Source organism: Scomber japonicus, chromosome 14 (assembly GCF_027409825.1).
Source record: "Scomber japonicus isolate fScoJap1 chromosome 14, fScoJap1.pri, whole genome shotgun sequence".
NCBI lineage: Eukaryota > Metazoa > Chordata > Actinopteri > Scombriformes > Scombridae > Scomber > Scomber japonicus.
This window is the reverse complement of record NC_070591.1, coordinates 353,757-376,892: the sequence shown is the minus strand read 5'-3', so window position 1 is coordinate 376,892 and position 23,136 is coordinate 353,757. Positions and strand designations below refer to the sequence as shown.

The 23,136-nt window shown below is 39.3% G+C and overlaps 1 pseudogene; it reads right to left on the bottom strand.

Moving 5' to 3' along the window:
• Positions 1-302: 302 nt before the first annotated feature.
• Positions 303-23,019, bottom strand: LOC128373212 (GTPase IMAP family member 8-like; annotated as a pseudogene).
• Positions 23,020-23,136: the final 117 nt, after the last annotated feature.

The window sequence follows — 23,136 nt, the reverse complement described above, 5'->3', positions numbered from 1 at the left end:
ACAACGAACAAGGGAGTCAGACATAAGAGATGAATGCAGGGAAGGGGATGTGCTTCGAGTCCTCAGATTAACATGCTGATGTTAGTGTGATGAGCTCAGACGTAGTGCTCCGGAAGATGGTTTAAGGTCAAAGTTGATTTGCTGATGTAAACTTGGATTGTGGTAAGTTTGGTCGTAGAGATAGAGTGGGTGTATGTGAAGAAGCTAGAGATGGTCAGAGATCAGAGATGTCAAGTGATGTAAACAGAAAGCTGTGTGGGAGGCCTTGAAGCAGTTCCACCTGGTTAGTGGAGCAAGAGGGCTCATGGAGTGAGGCCATTGGGGACATCTTGTGAGGCGATGGCTACGTATTCTAGTTGTGAGTTAAGTTGAGGATGATGGCTGATAACGATGTGAATGGAGTTGGGGGATAGTCTGTGGCTGGTGTCGATTGTCTCTATTTCTGAAATGAGAAACAAGAGAGAATTACACATGACATTTGTGTAGTTGTATAGATACAGCCACACTGCTAAGTTGATGTTAGTATGCTTCCTAACCTTGCACTTTTATCTCTTAACAATTGGCCTTTAACAGAGACCCACACAGTGAAGACACCACATGGTCTGGTCTTTTTTCTGTGTAGTCTTCTTTGTTGGCCATATTGCTTTGTCATTGTTTAAATAACACCTTTTGGATATACATGCTGTCTTTTTAATGTTGCACACTGGTTCAAAGTTCAGACAAACGAGGAAAACTTGTTTGAATCTCAAAAACAAAAGTAATTTCTTAAAATAACTTATTTACACAACTAAAGCAAAACTACATGTGAATCTGTAGAATCAGAAGTGTATGGAAATGCATGGATGTGGGGAAATGTGTGCTAGAAAGTAAAAAAAACAAATGAAGCAAATAAAGAAAAAGGACATTGCTGGTAGGAGAGAGACTATAAACTGTTGATGTGTACACCCCAATAAAAGTAATGTTCAAATAGTGCACGTCATATAAAATACTTAATAATAGCCATTAACAAACTAATTAGTCATGAAGAGAATAAAGAAGATTTTATTTGATTAATTGCAGATCATCTGTCAATATCCAAATAATTACTCAAATTACGCATAAAGCATGAAGCCACATGCAGAACAAACCAGATGTTCCTCATATTTCATCTGAGCTTTGAGGGATGAAATAAATGTTTCAGTCATGGTGGTTTTCTGTTGTATGAATGATGAATGTTGTAATGACTGTTATTGTTCGTTCTGGCTGCAGTGCATCTTTTATTGAGTTTTAAGCCCCAGTTTTACTCATTATAATTTACATCTGAAGTGAATTTAGTTTTAATTTAGTGAGTACAGAGTTCAACTTCCTAAAACATGTTTCCTCTGAAGAGTCAGAAATTACAAACACAAAAATGTTCTCAGATTTAAAAACATCTTGGTGTCAAAGTTTAAAACTCAGACCAGTGGATTGGTGGTGATAGAGGAGGTTAAACACTCCCTGTTCATGTGAGTGCATCTCTGGATCCCATCAGATCAACAACCACAATACATCAGTTAATTACCCATCAGCCCCACCAGCACTTCCTCTGGAACAGCTGTTTATCTTACAGATCTGTAACTGATCTGAACGCGCTCAGTACAACAATGAGTCAGAGCCTGAACATCCCAAACAAGAGACGAACATATATGAAAATATGTTTACTGAAATATATGTTTGGATTAATAAAGTCTGGTTTGGAGTTAATAAAACAAACTCACAACTAAAGCAAAATATGTAGAGAATAATAACTTTTATTAGCAGAACACACATAGATAAAAACATCAGCCTGCATCAGTAAAACCTGCAGATTAATAACAGGTGTGCTTCAGTCTGTCGTCTCTCTGCTGCCATCTACTGCTCCAAACACTGAAACACATCACATCTTAATGAAGGAATGATTGAAGTGAAGAATCTTTACTGATGAACATTTTATAATTAACTGAGAACAAAATGACGTAACAGCAGTCAATGGAACCAAAACCATCAACCCACTGAAATCACAGCTCTCTTCCCAGACCTGGATCAGGGCCCAACTTAGTTTCTGGACAGTCTACATAGTCCACTGGACCAAGAGGAACCAGGACCCATTGAGAGTTTGATTCTGGTACCTAATAGCAGTCAGGGAACCATTGGCTCTGACATGGAGGTCACATGCTGTTTGGGACAGTCTGGTCAGAAACATCAGACCTCAGAATTGTTTCTCTGCTGTTTACGGTTGATGTTGTTCTGTTGGACTCGACAGGTGAAGATCTCCAACAGGCTCTGGGTTTGCTGGAAAAAGGTGGATTGCCCCCTCAGGGTTGGGAGGGAGTTCTTCCCCCAAGTGGAGGAGTCTAAGTATATCAGGGTCTTGTTCATGAGTGAGGGTAGGATGGAGCGGGAGATCGACAGGTGGATCAGTGTGGTGTCAGCAGTAATGTGGGCATTGCACTGGACTGTCCTGGTGAAGAAGGAGCTGAGTCTGAAGGCAAAGCTCTCAATTTAATAGGGGCCCACTTAGCTCCTGGACAGATATAACAAGATATAAAATGTACTGCTTAGGCTATTGTTATCTACATACACATAAATATTGAAGTCACCTACTATAATCACTTTATCAGTACTAAGGACTAAATTTGATAAAAACTGAGAAGTTGGACAGTGCACTATAACGAATAAAACTGGCTGTAAAGTTTTCCAGGCTGGGTGAGAGAGGCTGAGAACAAGACTTTCAAATCATTTGTCTAAGTTTAGGTCTGGGTTTGATTATTAGGTCTGAGTGTCTGGAGGAATGTGAGTATTAATATGACTGGGAGGAGTGGATTCATTTAGGCTGACAGCCAAGTTTCAGTGATACAGAATAAATCAATATGATGATCTGATATTATATAATTGATTAAAACAACTTTAGAGGAGAGAGATCTAATGTTTAAGAGTCCACATTTAACCCTCCTATTTTGATGATCTATTGCTGAAGTGGTAATTTTATTCAGATTTTTGTGAATAACTCCTCTTCTATTTACAGCTGATTTCTTATCAGAAATCAGAGATCTTATCAGATCTTATAGATTCCTTTAATATTTGATTTTTTTCATTTTCCAAATTAATACCTATCAGTTTTAAGCTTTTTAAATTAATTGTGGGCCAACAGAGCCACATACTAGCATGAAGACTGAAGTTGAACCCTTCACACTCATTCAGGCCATAAAAACAACTTTTACAGCGAGAAGTAAAAGTTGTTATCTAGATATCCACCAAGGTCACTTTTCTGTTCTCGTCTGCATTAAAGCTTTTATGTTTGTGTGTGTTTGTCTAATATATTGAGTTTAATATACTCAGTATCAGCTTTATGTTCAATGTCTTTACATACACACCTGTTACAGTAAAGAGCAAAGATCATATGAAACACCAAACAGAAATCAAACACAGTCTTTTATTTCACACCTCAAAGTGGAAACAACATGAATACAATCTGTTTTATTCTGAATGTGTTTATATGAATATTTCACATATCTGGCAAAACAGTCACACAATGAATCAAATAAAACATAAACCAATCAACTTTATTCTCTGACTGCACTCAGCAATGATTTGAGATTTTTATCTGGACTGTTACAGCAAGTAGTTAACAGCTCTTCAAAGGATTACACAGCCAGGCTTATGATGATGTTGGCGAGGTGGGGGGACTGGAGGTGTTCGTGCCTGCATTTCAGCTCTGAGCCTTGCTTCCATCTCATGTCTTTCTCTCAACATTTCCTGCTGTAACGCCAACATTTCTGCCTTGTATTTGGCCTTCAGGTCCTCCAGCTCTTTCTTCCTCTGGGCTTCATTCTCTCTCAGGATTCGTTCTTTCTCCTCCTCGATGGCTTCTTCTGCTTTCAGGAACATTTCTGTGGTGTAGTGTGACCCTCCATTGTCCTGAATCATCTTCTGTATTTTATCCAGAAGCTGATGGACTTGTGACGGGTCATTGCTGTTGTTGTTGAAGACATGATAACGACCATGACACGTCTTGATGACATTCTTCAAGTCCTCGCTCTTTGACAGAAACTCTTCAATGGTTTTTTTCTTCAGTCTGTCTCCATGAGTGAACAGTACCATCGTGTATTTAGATGCATCTTCACCAAATGTTTCTTGAATGAGTCTCACTGTTTCTTTCTCCTCCTCTGTGAATCTGCCCAGCTGAAGAATCACCAGGAAGGCATGTGGACCAGGAGAAGACATACCGATGCACATTTTGATCCTCTTAATCACTTGTTCATTGGTTAAAACTGTGTCAAACAGTCCTGGAGTGTCAATGATGGCAACCTTTCGCCCTCCAACCTCTCTTCTTTCTTTCTTGCACTCAGCTGTGACAGACTCTGGAGCTAGTTCAGACTCAAACACTTCTTCACCTAAGATGGTGTTTCCTGCTGAACTCTTCCCCACTCCTGTCTTCCCAACCAGAACAATCCTCCATTCACAAGAACCTGCAGACAAACACACAGAAACACACAGAAACAAACAGGGAAATTACATTAACATCATTTTAAGTGAGCTTACAGGAGGGATCTTCTGTTGTTGAATGGCTGCTTACACATTAGCAAACACGCAGTGTTTCTAAAGTGATAGCTAATGTATTAATAGTATTGGTAGCTAATGTATTGAGATGTTGATCATGTGTAGATGTCTACCAAATGGGAGCAGAGTAATCAGTAATGTGTTACATGTTTCTCACACAGCAGCTAGTTGTTGCTGAATGGTGTTTATAGTTTATTCAGATAAAAACAGCAAATCTTCAGATTGACAGCAGCAGATGTTTGAAAGTGTTTTTCTCTTTCTCTAAATTGTTCATGAATTTTCTGTTGGTCCATTAATTGAAGCCATCAAACCATTTCAATTGTAATACCATGTCCAATTCACCAGATGGTACCAGATGGCAAATCCCCACACCATCAAAATATAATTTTTGGCTCTCTGTCATTTTGAGATATTGTATCATAAATTCAAAAAGGCCAGTTTAAAAATATCATTTTAACTAAATAAGAGTTTAGAAATAGGTTTGTCAAGTCTTTAATCATATTTTTTCTTGGTTTTCTTGGATGTTGTGCAGCAAAGGGTATATTTTGCCTTTTAGGCCTATACTTAGATTTTGCTTGTTTTGTGTGTTATATCTATTTAATTTCTAATTATTATTATATATGTGTGTTTGTGGTTGTGTATTTGTGCTCCCCAGAAAAATGTTTTAATCAAGATATTAACATTTACTTGGAGCTAATGGTGTGAATACACATACTAACATTAAAGAACTATAGAATGGACATTTGAAATCATTTTATTCATTTAACAATAGCAGGGCCACAAGAGAAGCATGAAACATGTTGTTTCCCCTCTTGGAAAATGATTAATAGCTTTTGAAAAATGTTAAAATACAGTATGTTAGTAGGCTGTCACCTATATTAATTTCCATTGAATCACTTTTATGTTATGTTGTTTCTGTGTCCACGGTGGACATGTCTACCTCATTCAAAATACAATATATTTTTTTAAAAAAGCTATTGGCATGATTTTTGACGTGTTTACTGTGATTTAATAATTCGCGAATGAAGATTAAGATCAGACAGGTAAAGTAAAATATTACAACTGAAGAACTTCAGATGGAAATGAGTTTGCTGTTAAATTCTTATATAAAAAGTAAACCTTGAACGTACCTGTAGAGGTTGCAGCACACATGATGAATATCTGAGAAGACCAAATGGACTCTGATGATCTCTGTGTTGGACGTCTCTTTTGAAAATGAATGGCTAATCTTTTCTGACTGTTGTAATAAGTTCAGACTTCTTATCTCTTGATGGGCGTTCACTCTGGTCTCTGCAGGGCTGAACTTTCTGTCATTGGTTTGAACATAACGTGACAGCCATATGATGATAAACAGTAAATGCTGTTAACCTTCAGTCCTACAAAAACCTCTACACTGACACTGTTAGTGATACATTCATGTTATGACAACTACAGTGGATACTCAGGAGGTTCATATAAAACTATATTTTAAGTCCAATAACAATTCACCAGAGTCACATCTTTTCTGCAGCATCAGGAACTTCTTGACTTGAGTTTAAACACAAATTACAAATTGAAATGTTATTGTTATGTTCAGTTATTTATTTATTTATTTATTGACATTATAAGAGGAAGGATGTTAACGTGTGTCAAGGATGAAACAATAAAGCTCAAACCTCCCAGTGTACAAAAAGTAATTGTTTATCTTTAGTCACTGTTGTTCAGATCAAAAGACCCCATTATAAAAGAATCATATCAAACTTTTACAATCATATCTTTGATGGAAAGTTGCAGATCTGCAGAACTAATGTACAAATGAAGATAATAAACGTTACATCATTAAAACAGAGTGGAACGAGGATTCATTTCATTAGTAGGATAAAGTTTAATCGCTTTTAACAAAATAACTGCTGAAACAATGAATCCATTTTTAAATAATGTAATCGATAATCAGTGAAACTGTGATGGCCCCCAGCTGTTACTGTGTTGTATTTTTGTGTGAGTATTGTGTAACATTGTTTTAATGTTATGTGTCTGTTTGTGTGAGTATTTTAATCCCGACCGACAGATACCAGTTCCAAACAGGACTGTCTGCTTCAAGGCACCAGTCTACTTAATGTCTGAGGTTCCTGTCTGGCACCAAGGATCAGAGTTGGTAGTAGGTTTTATTATACCAGTTAAAACCACCAATCAGGACTGTCTCTAAAGCACACACTCTCCTTTCTGTACAGTGAACTCAGTCAACTCTGCATTTACTGAATCAGTCATAATACAAAACCACAAAAATATGACTTTTACAGTTCTGTTTGAGCAGAAGTTGTGTCTCCCTCTCTGAATATCCTGCCAGGACGTTTTGAGGACCAAGGTTTGATTTTCAGGTGAATGATAAGGTCTGTTGTACAAAGGAAGGAAGGGAAATAGATCCACTGTAATGAGTGATAAACGGTAAATGCTGTTAACCTTCAGTCCTACAAAAACCTCTACACTGACACTGTTAGTGATACATTTATGTTATGATAACTACAGTTGATACTCAGGAGGTTCATATAAAACTATATTTAAAGTCCAATAACAATTCACCAGAGTCACATCTTTTCTGCAGCATCAGGAACTTCTTGACTTGAGTTTAAACACAAATGTGTCACGTGTGTCAAGGATGAAACACTAAAGATGAAACCTCCCAGTGTACAAAAAGTAATTGATTAACGTCAGTCACTGTTGTTCAGATCAAAAGACCCCATTATAAAAGAATCATATCAAACTTTTACAATCATATCTTTGATGGAAAGTTGCAGATCTGCAGAACTAATGTACAAACAAAGATAATAAACGTTACATCATTAAAACAGACTGGAACGAGGAAACTGTGAGTAAGGCAAGGCAGTTTTATTTAAATAGAGCATTTCATACACAATGGCAACTCATGTGCTTTACATAAAACAGAAAAACATGTAATTTGAAAAACATTAAAACATACAATTGACCCCCCCCCCCCCCACACACACACACACACTAATAATAAAAACAAAGTACAGAACAAATAGAAAGAGAGAAATATAATACTAGAATAGAGCATTAATTATAAGATTGCAGCATAAAATAATAAATTAGCTTTAAAATCATTAAAAGGACATAGAGTGCAAATGAAAGATTAAAATGTAAAGTGCTTTAAAAGAGCTCAATCATAAGCTCAGGAGAAGAGAAATGTTTTTAACCTGGATTTAAAAATGATTTCAGTTCTGCTGGTAGTTTGTTCCAGTTGTGTAAAAGCTGCTTCATCATGTTTAGTTTGAACTCTGGGCTCAACTATCTGACCTGAGTCAGTAGATCTCAGAGCTCTGGGCTCAACTATCTGACCTGAGTCAGTAGATCTCAGAGCTCTACTGGGTTTATATTCTACTAACATGTCATTCATGTATTCTGGACCTAAACCATTCAGTGATTTGTAGACCAGTAGCAGAACTTTAAAATCTATTCTATAGCTGACTGGGAGCCAGTGTAAAGACTTTAGAACTGACTGGGAGCCAGTGTAAAGACTTTAGAGCTGACTGGGAGCCAGTGTAAAGACTTTAGAACTGACTGGGAGCCAGTGTAAAGACTTTAGAACTGGAGTAATGTACTCTGATCTCTTTGTTCTGGTTCAAACTGGAGCTGCAGCTGTTTGATGTCCAGTCAGAAGACCGTTACAGTAGTCGAGTCTACTTGAGATGAAAGCATGAATCAACTTCTCCTGGTCTGAGACATAAAACCCTTCACTCTGGATATGTTCTTAAGCTGATAGAAGCTGTTTTGGTGACTGATTTGATATGACTGCTGAAAGTCAGATCTGAGTCTATCAGCACGCCAAGGTTTCGGACTTGGTCCCTAGTTTTTAGAGAGAGTGACTCGAGATGTTTACTGACAGCAATCCTCTTCTCTTTATTTCCAAAAACAATGACCTCAGTTTTGACCTGATTTAATTGAAGGAAATTTTGGTTCATCCAATCAGTGACTTGCTCTAAACAGTGACACAATGACTGTATTGGACTGTAGTCATCTGGGGACAGTGCTAGATATATCTGTGTGTCATCTGCATAACTGTGATAGTCTACATGAGAGTTCTGCAGAATTTGACCCAAGGGCAGCATATATAGACTGAACAGAAGGGGTCCAAGAACTGACCCCTGAGGAACTCCACATGTCATAGCCACTCGATCAGATTCATAACTTCCAATGGTCACAAAATAACTCCGCTCTTCCAAGTAGGACCTAAACCAGTCTAGGACTGTTCTGCTGAGTCCTGCCCAAGTTTCCAACCTGTTCAACAGTATACTGTGATCCACAGTGTCAAACGCAGCACTGAGATCCAACAGGACCAGAACTGACACCTTGCCTGAGTCAGTGTTCAACCTTATGTCATTTAACACTCTAATAAGAGCTGTTTCTGTACTGTGGTTAGGGTTGGGGGGGGGGGGGGGGGGGGGGGGGTTAGGGGTTAACCTGTTGGTCGGAAGCCTGATTGAAACTTGTCAAAAAGGCCACTGGAGTTCAAGAAATTGCTGAGTTGATTAAAAACCACTTTCTCAACGATCTTGGCTATAAAAGGAAGATTTGAGATAGGTCTGTAGTTGGTTAACATGGAAGCATCCAGCGTTCTCTTTTCTAAGAGTGGCTTAGAGTATTGTGTAATGTTGTTCTAATGTTAGGTGTCTTTTTGTGTGAGTATTTTAATGCCTACTGACAGAATACCAGTTCCAACCAGGACTGTCTGCTTCAAGGCACCAATCTACTTAAACTAAATGCTGTTAACCTTCAGTCTAAGAATAAAAACTTCTACACTGACACTATCAGCAATACTACTATATGAAGTTTTATAACAAAGTTCAGGAGCGGAGATCACGCCTCATACCTTCTCAATTTCCACACAAGTGTGGTAGTTAAGAATTTAAAAATAATTTGATTTTCTTAACACATCATTTCATTGTTATTTCAACTAAATTGCTAAGGTTATTACTGTGGAGAATATGCAGCCAGAGTGTAAATAATACAAATAGATAATGTGTGTTCTTTGTCTGGGTTGATTATGCGTCGATCTATTGGTAATGCCTCAGGGCTTCAGTAGGGGGAATCGCGCAACTATTCCTAACTCAATACAGACAAGTGAAGGCAAGAGCAGAATGTGTGTTTATTCATCCCTCTTCCCTCACTACTTTCCCTGTTTAAGGTGATTACCGTACACAAAGCACTATAAATCTAGTGACACACGTTGTTGATAATTGTTATTTTGTCATGGTTGTTCATTGTGAGAGAAAGAGGTGAATTTTGTACTTTTATGTTGTCAAAGAGTTTCTGGCTAACTTCGTCACCGTGTAAGCTAGCTGCTGCTATTGTCTCGCTTTAGCGCCTGACTGTTGTTCCGCCATTTTCTATATTTGAGCTTGTCACAGAGGTATTTTCTGTAAGATGTTTAAAAATGTTATTTTATTACTGTAACAAGTTAGTTCATGTGTCAGCTAAAAGACATAAGTTAAAAAGGTAAATGTATTTCATGTAAGTTGCAGTCTATGCTGGTTAAAAATATAATTTACATTATTTAGAAAACCATAGAGAAGAACTTGTGGAAACTGTGATCCTGAGACTGAGTGTATTCATACTGGGGAAAATGTGTGAATTTGGTTGTACTGTATATAATTAAGACTCAATACAGACGAGTGAAGGCAAGAGCAGAGTGTGTGTTTATTCATCCCTCTTCCCTCACTACTTTCCCTGTTTAAGGGCACAACACAAGCAGTACTTAAGTCACACCCTATCCACTCTATCCCCCTTCATCTCATTTCAAGTACACCACAGGCATACTCAGTCATCCCAGCTTCCCGGAGCCCTCAGCCTCTTTTCCTCTGACAGCGCCAACGTTATCAGGCAATCGCCTCTCTACGTCTCCAGGGGAAGATCCTGCTCCCGGTGATCCGGAGCCACTGCTCCTCCCCGCTGCCCCCCTCTTCATCCCGCTTGAGGTCCAGCAGCCAAGGCTACTGGAGAAATGACCGCGACTGGGCGCAAAATCCGCTGCCAACTTTCCGACCATCAACCAACTTTGAAAATATCCAGCCGGACCATTGCCTGCCCAAAGCACGGACTCAACCAATTACATCACTTTTCACCACACTCTTCCAACTTTACACAAACTGCAGCAAAACATCACACTTGCCCTCCACGCGAGTCGGCTGCAACATCGATGACGTCATTGCACGCTGCCTCATTCATTGATTCATTCGCTTGTTTGTTTATTCGTTTGTTCATTCATTCATTCATTTGTTCATTCATTCAGTCGTTTGTTCATTCATTCATGCATTTGTTGATGAAGCCTCGCCATTTTTTGCAGCTTGCTCTGCAGCCCCCTCTATCTTTTCCCCTACACTAGCTAACACACAACCGACCACCTTCTGCTCCTTTTCTTAAAGGTAGGGACAAAAGAGGTAGATTGGTGCTCTACCAGGATGATGGTCCTCAATAACTGCAGCAACCTCGCTTCCTTGTTGTCATTTCCTCCACACCTGCTCCTCTCATTAGGAAAACCGTCCCCATATTCCTATCAAGCATGTATTATGCCAAAGAGCTGATTATTTAAAGCTTACATCACCAGTGCATCTCTTCGGCGTCTTCTGAAAGGGCGCTTAATGTTTCGTAGTATGCCTGACCTTTATGGTGCAAAAGCATTCTTACAATATCGCTGCACTGGATCCTGCTAAACAACTATACACATCAGTCACTCGCTTCGCTAGGCCACCTCAACTATACAATTCCCATTACTCCCCTAGGCCGAGCCCTCCTATCCCACCTCCTACGACCTTATAGCAATGGAAGACACACGCAGGATTGAATTAGAACCGTGGCATCAGTTCCTCTCCTTGTGGAACGTCATCTCTCCTATGACTACCACATCTCCAGGCCTAAAGACACCAAACTGGTCACCAACATGGCCCCTTGTATTGGCTATGAAGGCTGCTTCAATGGCAGATGGTTCTCTGCCACATGGCCTTCCGAGTTCTTGTCTCTGACGCTGTTACCGCCATCTACGTAACGTATCTGTTAATTGTTGCAGCCATCCTTTTGGGGGCACGAGTGGTAAAAGATTAACATAACTCCAATAACACAGTGGTCGTAGACATCAACGGCGGCCGTTCACGTAGCTCAGACATCACGTCTTTCATACGAAAGGACATCAAACACCAGTTCACCATCCAAGCGCATCACATACCCGGCTACAGAAACTCCATCGCTGATTCACTTTCTCATTTCTCTTTCCAGAAACGTTTAGCACCTCCTGACTCTGATCCCACCATTTTCAGCCACCACCCCTAAACCCTCGACTGGAACATTTCTACTGTTCTACATCCGACTACATCTGATTAAGACAAATCAGCCGCGCCTCCCCACTTGATCCATTATTCATTACTGAAACAGGTATAGTAAACACATGTTTTCGGTTCCACTTCCACCTGCGGCAAATCCTAATCAAATCCAGCTTATCCCCAGAATCATACTCAGGTCATTCATTCCGCATCGGCGCCGCCTCCTCAGCTTCCCAACAAGGTATCCCAGACAACATAATTAAAATGTAAAATACTTAACTTACATCCGCCACAAACGCTTACATGTTCCTGTCTTCTGGAAGACTTTTTGGGGGTCTGCAATTAACTACACCTCTCTTTTCTTCCTACTCCTCCCTCATGACTCATCCCTTCCCTCATCCCCTCAACCCACCTTTTCGACCTTTTAACCCTCAAACCCTTTTCCTTCCACATAATAAATACTTGAACTCATATCTAAGTTGGCATGGTCTTTGTTAGTGAAATTTATTTTGTGACAACTACAGTGGATACTCAGGAGGTTCATATAAAACTATATTTAAACTCCAATAACAATTCACCAGAGTCACATGTTTTCTGCAGCATCAGGAACTTCTTGACTTGAGTTTAAACACAAATTACAAATTAAAATGTTAAAATGTTGCTCCTGAAAGATTATTTTTAAAATTCATTGATATTATAAGAAGGAGCAACCAAGTATAAAGTGTCAGCAATGACTTAATGAAAATTAAACTTCCCAACGCACACAAAGTCATTGATTAACTGCAGTCACTGTTGTTCAGATCTAAAGACCTCATGATAACAGAAACATTTTAAACCTTTACAATCATATCTTTGATGGAAATTTGCAGATCTGCAGAACAAACTGTTCACATGAAGATAAGAAATGTTCAATCATTACAACCAGCTGGAACAATGATTCATTCATTGTCAAAGGAGATATCACAGATGTGCAGGTCAGAGTTTAACACCTTTTACCTGAGTAGTTCACTGCTGAAACTATTAATGAATAATCAATGAAATGCTGAACGTTCACTTGTTCAAAGCAGAAAATCTGAATAAGAGAGGAAGACAAACGAAAAGTGAGTCAGTGAGACAAAGAACATGGAAGAAGATGAAGTTATTATTATTAATAGAACACATTCATTGTTTTTCACTTGATGAGTCCAGAGACAAAAGATCAGATTATAAAAACTGTAACGTATAATTTAATTTAATTTCAATGAATAAAACAATAATTTGCAGGCTAAGTGATGAGAATGTATTTTTAAGCCTTACATATTGTTACTTGCTATTGTCTCTGTTGTTTAGTTTGTCTTATTAGGAAACATTTTCTCCTTGTCAATCAATCAATCAATCTTTATTTATAAAGCTCCAAATCACCACAGAGTCATGTGAAGGCTCTTTCCACATAGAGCAGGTTCTAAACCAAACTCTTCAGGTTTCATTTAAAGAGACCCAACATTCCCACATGAGCAGCACTTGGTGACAGTGGAGAGAAAAAACTCCCTTTAACAGGAAGAACCCTCAGAACCAGACTCAGAGTGGGAGAACATCTTTTAACAGGAAGAACCCTCAGAACCAGACTCAGAGTGGGAGAACATCTGCCTGGACCGGTTGGAGTAGAGAGGAGAGAGAGGAAGGAGAGGAGAGAGAGGAGAGAGAGGAAGGAGAGGAGAGAGAGAGGAAGGAGAGGAAGGAGAGGAGAGAGAGGAAGGAGAGGAGAGAGAAGCACATTGAAGATCCGGGACTGGAATCTGTCATCCGGACGTCTCCAGGCCCAGATTACCTGTGAGACCAGAAAGCACAGACAACTCTGGGGAAGAAGTTTAGCTTATTGATGCATTAATAGAACATAAATGTTAATGGATATAGATGGATGGATAGAGAGAGAGAGAGAGAGAGGGAGGAGGAGAGAGGATAGATGGATGGATAGAGAGAGAGAGAGGGAGGAGGAGAGAGGAGCCCAGTGCATCATGGGAGTCCCCCGGCAGTCTAAGCCTATAGCAGCATAAACTAGGAGCTGGAACCGGCCCCAACTATAAGCTACATCACAAAGGAACGTTTTAAGCCTACTCTTAAACGTAGAGAGGGTTCTTCCCCCCGGAACCAATCTGGGAGACGGTTCCACAGGAGAGGAACCTGAGAACTGAAGGCTCTGCCTCCTGTTCTACTTTTAGACATACTAGGAACCACAAGTAGGCCTGCATGCTGGGAGTGCAGTGTTCTAGTAGGTTCATAAGGTTCTATGAGCTGGGAGCGCAGTGTTCTAGTAGGTTCATAAGGTCCTATGAGCTGGGAGCACAGTGTTCTAGTAGGTTCATAAGGTTCTATGAGCTGGAAGCGCAGTGTTCTAGTAGGTTCATAAGGTTCTATGAGCTGGGAGCGCAGTGTTCTAGTAGGTTCATAAGGTTCTATGAGCTGGGAGCGCAGTGTTCTAGTAGGTTCATAAGGTTCTCTGAGCTGGGAGCGCAGTGTTCTAGTAGGTTCATAAGGTTCTATGAGCTGGGAGCGCAGTGTTCTAGTAGGTTCATAAGGTTCTATGAGCTGGGAGCACAGTGTTCTAGTAGGTTCATAAGGTTCTATGAGCTGGGAGCACATTGTGTGTGCAGTTAGTTTTACTTCCTGTGTTTTCCCGCCTCAGCCAATTTCCTCATGTGTTTCACCTGCATCCTGTTTAGTAATCATCTCTATATAGGTTTTGTTTTTCAGTTCAGTCTTTGTCTGAGTCTCTGTGTGTTTTTGCTGTTAGTGTGATCTGTGTTAATTGTCTGTTTGTTTGTTCCCGTTTTGGCAAATAAATGTCCATTGAGACTCTGTCAGCATGCAGTCTGCTTTTGAGTCCACCTGCTCTGCAACTCTGTGACACATATGGTTCATATTCTGACTCTTCAAAGTATAGAACTCAAGTATTCCTCTGTTATTTGTCCCAGCACCAAATTATGAAGCATTGCATTCATAGATTATTATCAGTCATTAATAAACGGATGACTGATACTTCATTATTTGCGTCAGAGAGCACAAAGAGGTTTCTTTGGGTTTTACACTATTCTTTTATAGAGAAAGTACATTCACACTATATTTTGATCTCATGTTACCTAAAGCAGGAGTAAAGGATGCAACAACAGTTTTGAATGGTAGGTTTTATTATAACTATTAAAACTGCTGATCAGCACTGTCTCTAAAGCACACACTCTCCTTTCTGTACAGTGAACTCAGTCAACTCTGCATTTACTGAATCAGTCATAATACAAAACCACAAAAATATGACTTTTACAGTTCTGTTTGAGCAGAAGTTGTGTCTCCCTCTCTCAATATCCTGCCAGGACGTTTTGAGGACCAAGGTTTGATTTTCAGGTGAATGATAAGGTCTGCTGTACAAAGGAAGGAAGGGAAATAGATCCACTGTAATGAGTGATCAACAGGAGAAGAAACAGAGTAATGTGTCTGTGTGTCTCAGTGTTAGCTGCCTTCATACAGATTCTCAGCTTGTGTTTTTAAACCTGCAGAAAGAAAGAAAAACTTCATCCACAGATTCTCAGTTATCTGGAAGTATTTTACAGTCAGTGTTTCTGATCAAATGACTCAAAGTTTGGAGGTTGTGAGTTTGATCTATAGTTGACTCAGTGAGATTTTAAGTCTGACCTTTTTAAAGTTTTAAGAACAATCAGCACTCACACTTAGATAAAGGTGAGTGACATAAGCAGATGGGTAATCTGTCTCTATGTGACTGGATGTTGGTTTGACTGCATCTGGAACATTTTAAATAGTTTTAATCTGTGAACTCTGCTGTCTTTGTGTTTTAATGTTAATATGATGTGTTCATGTTCATGTCTTTGTGTTTTTATATTAATATGATGTGTTCATGTTCATGTGCTTTGTGTTTTTATATTAATATGATGTGTTCATGTTCATGTGCTTTTGGGGACAAATGAAGTAATTTATTGATTGAAAAGTTCAAATATGAAACAAACAACAGCATTAGACAACATTTATTTCAAAGTGGATACAACATGGATTAAATCTGTTTTATATGAATATTACACATATCTGGCTAAACAATGAGTATAAAATCATCACTTGAGTTTAACTATTTAAATGCTGACAGATGATCTAAAACAAACCTGATATCACAGTTCTACAACAAATCAAAGAGACCAAAAAGGAATCAACTTTATCCTCTGATTGCACTCAGCACTGATTGTTATCTAAACTGTTGCAGCAGGTAAGTACAGCTCTTTAAAGGATCGGACAGCGACGTTCAGAATCCTGTAATTGAAATTTCAATGCCTGTATTTCAGCTTCAGACCTTGCCTGCTTCTCATACATTTCTCTCATCATTTCTTTCATTGCACCCAACATGTCATTGTTGTGTTTGGCCTTCAGTTCCTCCAGCTCTTTGATCCTCTCGGGCTCACGCTCTTTCAGGATTCGTTCTTTCACCTTCTCGATGGCTTCTTCTGTTTTCTGGAACATTTCTGTGGTGTAGTGTGACCCTCCATTGTCCTGAATCATCTTCTCTACTTTATCCAGAAGCTGACTGACTTGTGACCGGTCGTCAGCATCGTTGTTGAAGACATGATAACGGCCGTAACACTTCTGGATGATGTCGCTCAAGTCCTCGCTCTTTGAGAGAAACTCTTCAATGGTTTGTTTCTTCAGTCTGTCTCCATGAGTGAACAGTATCATTGTGTATTTAGGTGCATCTTCACCAAACGTTTGTTGAATCAGTCTCACTGTTTGTCTCTCCTCCTCTGTGAATCTGCCCAGCTGGAGAACCACCAGGAAGGCATGTGGACCAGGAGAAGACAAAGCCATGCACTCCCTGATCATCTTCCAGGCATCTTCATTGGTTAAAGTTGTGTCAAACAGTCCTGGAGTATCGATGACTGTAACTTTTCGCCCTTCAATCTCTCTTCTTTCTTTCTTGCACTCTGATGTGACAGAGTCTGCATCTAGTTCGGATTCAAACACTTCATCGCCTAAGATGGTGTTTCCTGTTGAACTCTTCCCCACTCCCGTCTTCCCAACCAGAACAATCCTCCACTCATCAGAAGCTGCAGACAAACACACAGAAACACACAGAAACACACAGGGACATTACATTAACATCATGTTTAACATTACAAACATTACAACTGAATTCTTATAAAAAGTAAAACTTGAACGTACCTGTAGAGGTTGCAGCACACATGATGAATATCTGAGAAGACCAAATGGACTCTGATGATCTCTGTGTTGGACGTCTCTTTTGAAAATGAATGGCTAATCTTTTCTGACTGTTGTAATAAGTTCAGACTTCTTATCTCCTGATGGGCGTTCACTCTGGTCTCTGCAGGGCTGAACTTTCTGTCATTGGTCTGAACATAACGTGACAGCCATATGATGATAAACTGTAAATGCTGTTAACCTTCAGTCCTATAAAAACCTCTACACTGACACTGTTAGCGATACATTCATTTTATGACAACTGCAGTGGATACTCAGGAGGTTCATATAAAATTATATTTAAAGTCACATCTTTTCTGCAGCATCAGGACTTTTTTAAATCAATCTCCATCAATCAATCAATCTTTACCGAACTCTTCAGGTTTTAACTTTAAAGAGACCCAACATTCCCACATGAAACAAACTATTTTCATTTCAAGGCAAATTTATGAATAAAAGTGAAGGATGAAAGAATAAAGATTAAACCTTCCAGTGCACACAAAGTAAATAATTAACTCGTCATTGTTGTTCTGTAAAAGTGAAGAAGGATCAAAGATTAGTTTGATCATTATAATCTAAGACTGTGGATGTAAGTGTTACGGCCCTCGGCCATTTGCATTGTTTCTGCCCTTCCTCTGTGTGTCGTTCCACCCCACTGCAGTGGATCCATGAAGCAGATCCCTGGCGGCTGGTGGATGAGGCTGATTGGTGCAGAGCTTCCTAATCAGAGAGCGACAGTGTTGTGTTTTCTGTGGAGTTGCATAATTTGTGGAGTTTTGTTATTTCTTATTTACATGTTTATTCAAATACTTATTTACTTTAAACCAGAGCTACAAATGCAGTCATAGAGAAACGTTTGAGGTGTCGCAGCCTAATAGTGTAGTGTCTCTTTAAGAGAGAGGTGTGCTGTGAGAACAGCTGACCGGTGTTTAATAGTGTACTGTCTCTTTAAGAGAGAGGTGTGCTGTGAGAACAGCTGACCGGTGTTTAATAGTGTAGTGTCTCTTTAAGAGAGAGGTGTGCTGTGAGAACAGCTGACCGGTGTTTAATAGTGTAGTGTCTCTTTAAGAGAGAGGTGTGCTGTGAGAACAGCTGACCGGTGTTTAATAGTGTACTGTCTCTTTAAGAGAGAGGTGTGCTGTGAGAACAGCTGACCGGTGTTTACTAGTGTAGTGTCTCTTTAAGAGAGAGAACAGCTGACCGGTGTTTAATAGTGTACTGTCTCTTTAAGAGAGAGGTGTGCTGTGAGAACAGCTGACCGGTGTTTAATAGTGTAGTGTCTCTTTAAGAGAGAGGTGTGCTGTGAGAACAGCTGACCGGTGTTTACTAGTGTAGTGTCTCTTTAAGAGAGAGAACAGCTGACCGGTGTTTAATAGTGTACTGTCTCTTTAAGAGAGAGGTGTGCTGTGAGAACAGCTGACCGGTGTTTACTACGTTAAAAGGAAGCAAGAGATTCATTTAGTTTGTAGTAACTTTCAACCCGGTGTGCAGCCACTTGGTAAGTTCTCTCTTGTCTGTTTTTATGTTGTCCGCTTCATGTCGTCTGCTGTCGCCATGCTATGTTGTTTATTGTGCTTATGTCCGGTGCATGTTAGAGACGCTATGCTCCGGTAGACGGAAGTGATAAAGACAACGCTATTCTCCAAAGTTAAAAGCTGATGGTGGCAAGCTGTGGGATGTAAAGCTGACATTTACACTTCTAATATTGCATTGTACCTTCCGGGTCCGTTTGTATCTATTCTCCTTAGCTTTATAAATGTTTGAATGAATCGCGGGCCGGTATATTTCCTGTTTTGCCGCGGGGCATTCTGGGAGCTGTAGTTTCCTGCTTATACAAAACAAATGCACTTTTGGCTTTTTGATTGAATTTAATATGATGCTTAATATTTGACTTGTGAAGCGCACATTCAAATTATGAAATAAGTATTTTGAAATGAAATGATTTATATATTTGTATTTTGATGAATGTATGATTTGATAAATATGTTGATATTTATAATGGGATATGGGTTAATGTTATTTAATGTTACTTATTGTTACTTATTGTTGATGTAAAAGATTGATGGGCTGTGTTTGTAGTATGCACATGAAATTTGAAACGCTGCATTCCTCATTCTTTTTAGGTTTATTACCTGACTGACTGACTGATTCCCTTTTGTGGAAAAATAAACAAAAACAAATGTGGAATACCGAGTAATATCCGCTTTGTACACTGAGCTGCCCTTTCCGTGGGAGAACACGGAACAGACAGCTATAAAAGCCTGGTGTGGCAGCCCTTTTCTGTTGGCTTTACTATTAATTTCCACTTGTCGAATTAATATAATAAACACCACTTTAATTTTACAACCATTTCCATCTGGTTGTGTGTGTTACTTTCCCTTTTCCCCCAACGAGCTGGGTTCATAACAGTAAGATCACTGCTTTTGCCTCATAGACTGTGTGTCTTATGGATTATGTGTTATTATCTTTAGGAGGCACGTTGCTCTTCTTCTATCTATCCAGATCAAGTAGAAGCTCAGAGTCTTGGGTTTGGGAACCCTGGTAAAGAAATCATTTATGACCTGAGGTTCTGGTTTTGGGGCTACATGAGTGTGAGATGTGCAGACTCTAACATGTTCTGCTCTGTGGTCGTCTTCTATTGGGTAAAATCATAAAGGCGGATATGTTTGACCAATCACAGATGATTCCTTTATTCTCTTAGAAGATATAATAGTTTAACTCTTTGCTAGTTGAGATGAGCTGATGTCATTCTGTATGTTTACTGTCTCCTTATTGTACAGTAATAATAATTTAAGCTTCAACCCAGCAGATGTGTGTTTAGTGTTTCTATAACAGTTCAATCAAAAGATGATAACAGAATCATTTTAAACCTTTACAGTCATATGTCTTGATGGAAAGTACAGGTCTGCATAACAAAATGCCCACATGCTCACTACAACCAGCTGGAGCGAGGATTCATTTCATTAGTAGGACAAAGTTTAATGACTTTTAACTAAATACTCCACTGGTGAACAATGAATCAATGAAAATATGATTAATTATTCAGTCAACTCTGTGTTGAGTGTTAATCATAATACAAAACTACAGTGAAAAACATGACTTGTTTTTATTGAGCAGAAGTTGGATGTCCGTCTCTTTTGTCTCTGTGTGAAACTGACTGTGGGTCTGCAGACTGGTGCTGCTGCTCTGAGTGGCAGGAAGGGAAGGTGATGTCATCTTTGCATGAGAGAAGTCACATGACCTTACCACCATTTTCTCTGTTGTCCTCTTCAGCTTGGTTTCTTGTTCATCATCTTGGCTTAACTGAGCCACCAAATGATTCCTTCTACTTTTATGTTCCTATAAAGCTTCCCTCCACTATCAGGAGGACTTTGTTGGGCATCACTATGTTGGTGGTAACTAAGAGACGAGAGCTACTAAGCAGCAAATGCTGAATAGTTGAATGGCTAGTGGAACGTAGCACAACGAGCTAACCGGGAAGGCCATGACAGAAATGGGCTAGGTTAGCAAACTACTGTTGTTTCTACAAGCTGATATCAACCAGATCAAGAGAAACAACACTGAGCTTCAAACAGAAGTGGACTGCATTCTACAAAGGCCTGAGGAAGCTAAAAGCTGGATTCACAGTAAGAGGACGACAACGTCAGCCTTCACTAAACTACTAAAGAATACCCAACAATGCAATAACAGAAGAGTGGGTTAGGGTTAGAGTTAGTAAAAACATACTCAGTGCTACTGGAAGGCCTTTTTTTCTCTTCTGGTTGTTCTGTCTTAAATGGGGACTAAGGGTTGTGCAGGTTTAGCACAGTTACTGTTTTCAGGCAGCACTTCATTCAACAAACTACTATCTCTTCTATCTAGTTTTCTCTAATTATGCAGTACACAAACCATTAGGTTACAGCTAATGCTGTAATGTAAATTAGCTGGAACACAGATGGATTTCTGAACGTTTTAAAAAGGAAAAAATATTTATCATACTATAAATCCCAGTTAGTGGACGTGGCCCTTATCCACAAGACAGCAAGAGGCATAAAGATGATGAAGGTAGAATGATATCATCCATATATTGAGTTTAATATACTCAGTATCAGCTTTATGTTCAATGTCTTTACGTACACACCTGTTACAGTAAAGAGCAAAGATCATATGAAACACCAAACAGAACTCAACCACAGTCTTTTATTTCACACCTCAAAGTGGAAACAACATTAATACAATCTGTTTTATTCTGAATGTGTTTATATGAATATTTCACATATCTGGTTGATTCAGATCAATTTAAATATTTAAACGCTGACAGATAATCTAAAGCCAATTTCATATCACAGCTCTACAATTAATCCAAATAATCCATAAAGAAATCAATGTTATTCTTTGACGGCACTCACCAGTGATTTGAGATTTAGGTGCAGGTACTTAACAGCTCTTCAAAGGATTACACAACAATGAGGTTGACTGGAGGTTTCTGTGCCCATATTTTAGCCTGAGCTCGTGCTTCAAACTAATATCTTTGTCTCATCATTTCCTGCTGTAACGCCAACATTTCTGCCTTGTATTTGGTCTTCAGTTCCTCCAACTCTTTCTTCCTCTGGGCTTCATTCTCTCTCAGGATTCGTTCTTTCTCCTTCTCGATGGCTTCTTCTGCTTTCAGGAACATTTCTGTGGTGTAGTGTGTTCCTCCATTCTCCTGAATCATCTTCTGTATTTTATCCAGAAGCTGATTAACTTGTGACGGGTCACCGTTGTTGTTGTTGAAGACGTGATAACGGCCGTAACACTTCTGGATGATGTCGCTCAGGTTTTTGCTCTTTGAGAGAAACTCTTCAATGGTTTTTTTCTTCAGTCTGTCTCCATGAGTGAACAGTATCATTGTGTATTTAGATGCATCTTCACCAAATGTTTCTTGAATCAGTCTCACTGTTTCTTTCTCCTCCTCTGTGAATCTGCCCAGCTGGAGAACCACCAGGAAGGCATGTGGACCAGGAGAAGACAAACCGATGCACATGTTGATCCTCTTAATCACTTGTTCATTGGTTAACATTGTGTCAAACAGCGGTGGAGTGTCGATGATCATAACCTTTTGCCCTCCAACCTCTCCTGTTTCTTTCTTGCACTCAGCTGTGACAGACTCTGCAGCTAGTTCAGACTCAAACACTTCATCACCTAAGATGGTGTTTCCTGTTGAACTCTTCCCCACTCCCGCCTTCCCAACCAGAACAATCCTCCACTCACAAGAACCTGCAGACAAACACACAGAAACACACAGAAACACAGATAAATAAGGGTTGGTAAGATGATCAATTAAACAGTATATAAATATATGAACAGTAAAAAGGTTCCTCCTGTTCATACTGACTATTAAAAGATGACATCTGTTAAAAGTCAGTATGAACAAGAGGAACATGTGTCAGTAATAATAAATGTTGGTAAGATGATGAATTCATAAATCAGTTAAACTAGTTTTAAAAGTTTTAATATAAAAGTTATAATGTAAGATCATGCCATACTAGTTGATATGGAAGGAAGGAAGGAAGGAAGGAAGGACCCTGCAAACAGCCTGAAGGTAATTATTATAATTATTATAATAATTATTATATTAATAATAATTATTCATAAAGAGAAGTTCTGCAGACGCTGTTAAAACGATTCAACAGTAAATTCTGAGTTGTTTCTGCTTTTATTAACGTTTAAAATAGTCAAAATGTTTCTCTGATCAGTGACATCACTCTGATGCTGCTGCTCGCTGACCTTAACTAGTAGATATACATACATATACACACATATACATATATCTATATAATATATAGATATATGTATGTGTATATGTATTTATTATTAGTATAGATGAAACACACTCACCGACTTTCTCTCCGGCCATCTTGGCGATGCCGTCGCTCCCCAGCGCGTTGGACAGGAAGTTTGCCATTTCAGAGTCAGACTGAGAGTTCGGAGGGAAGCTGCTGCTGTTATACTCTCTGCAGGTGAACACACCCCCCCCCTCAGGGACAGGTGTGTGTGTGTGTGTGTGTAATAACTTCATATC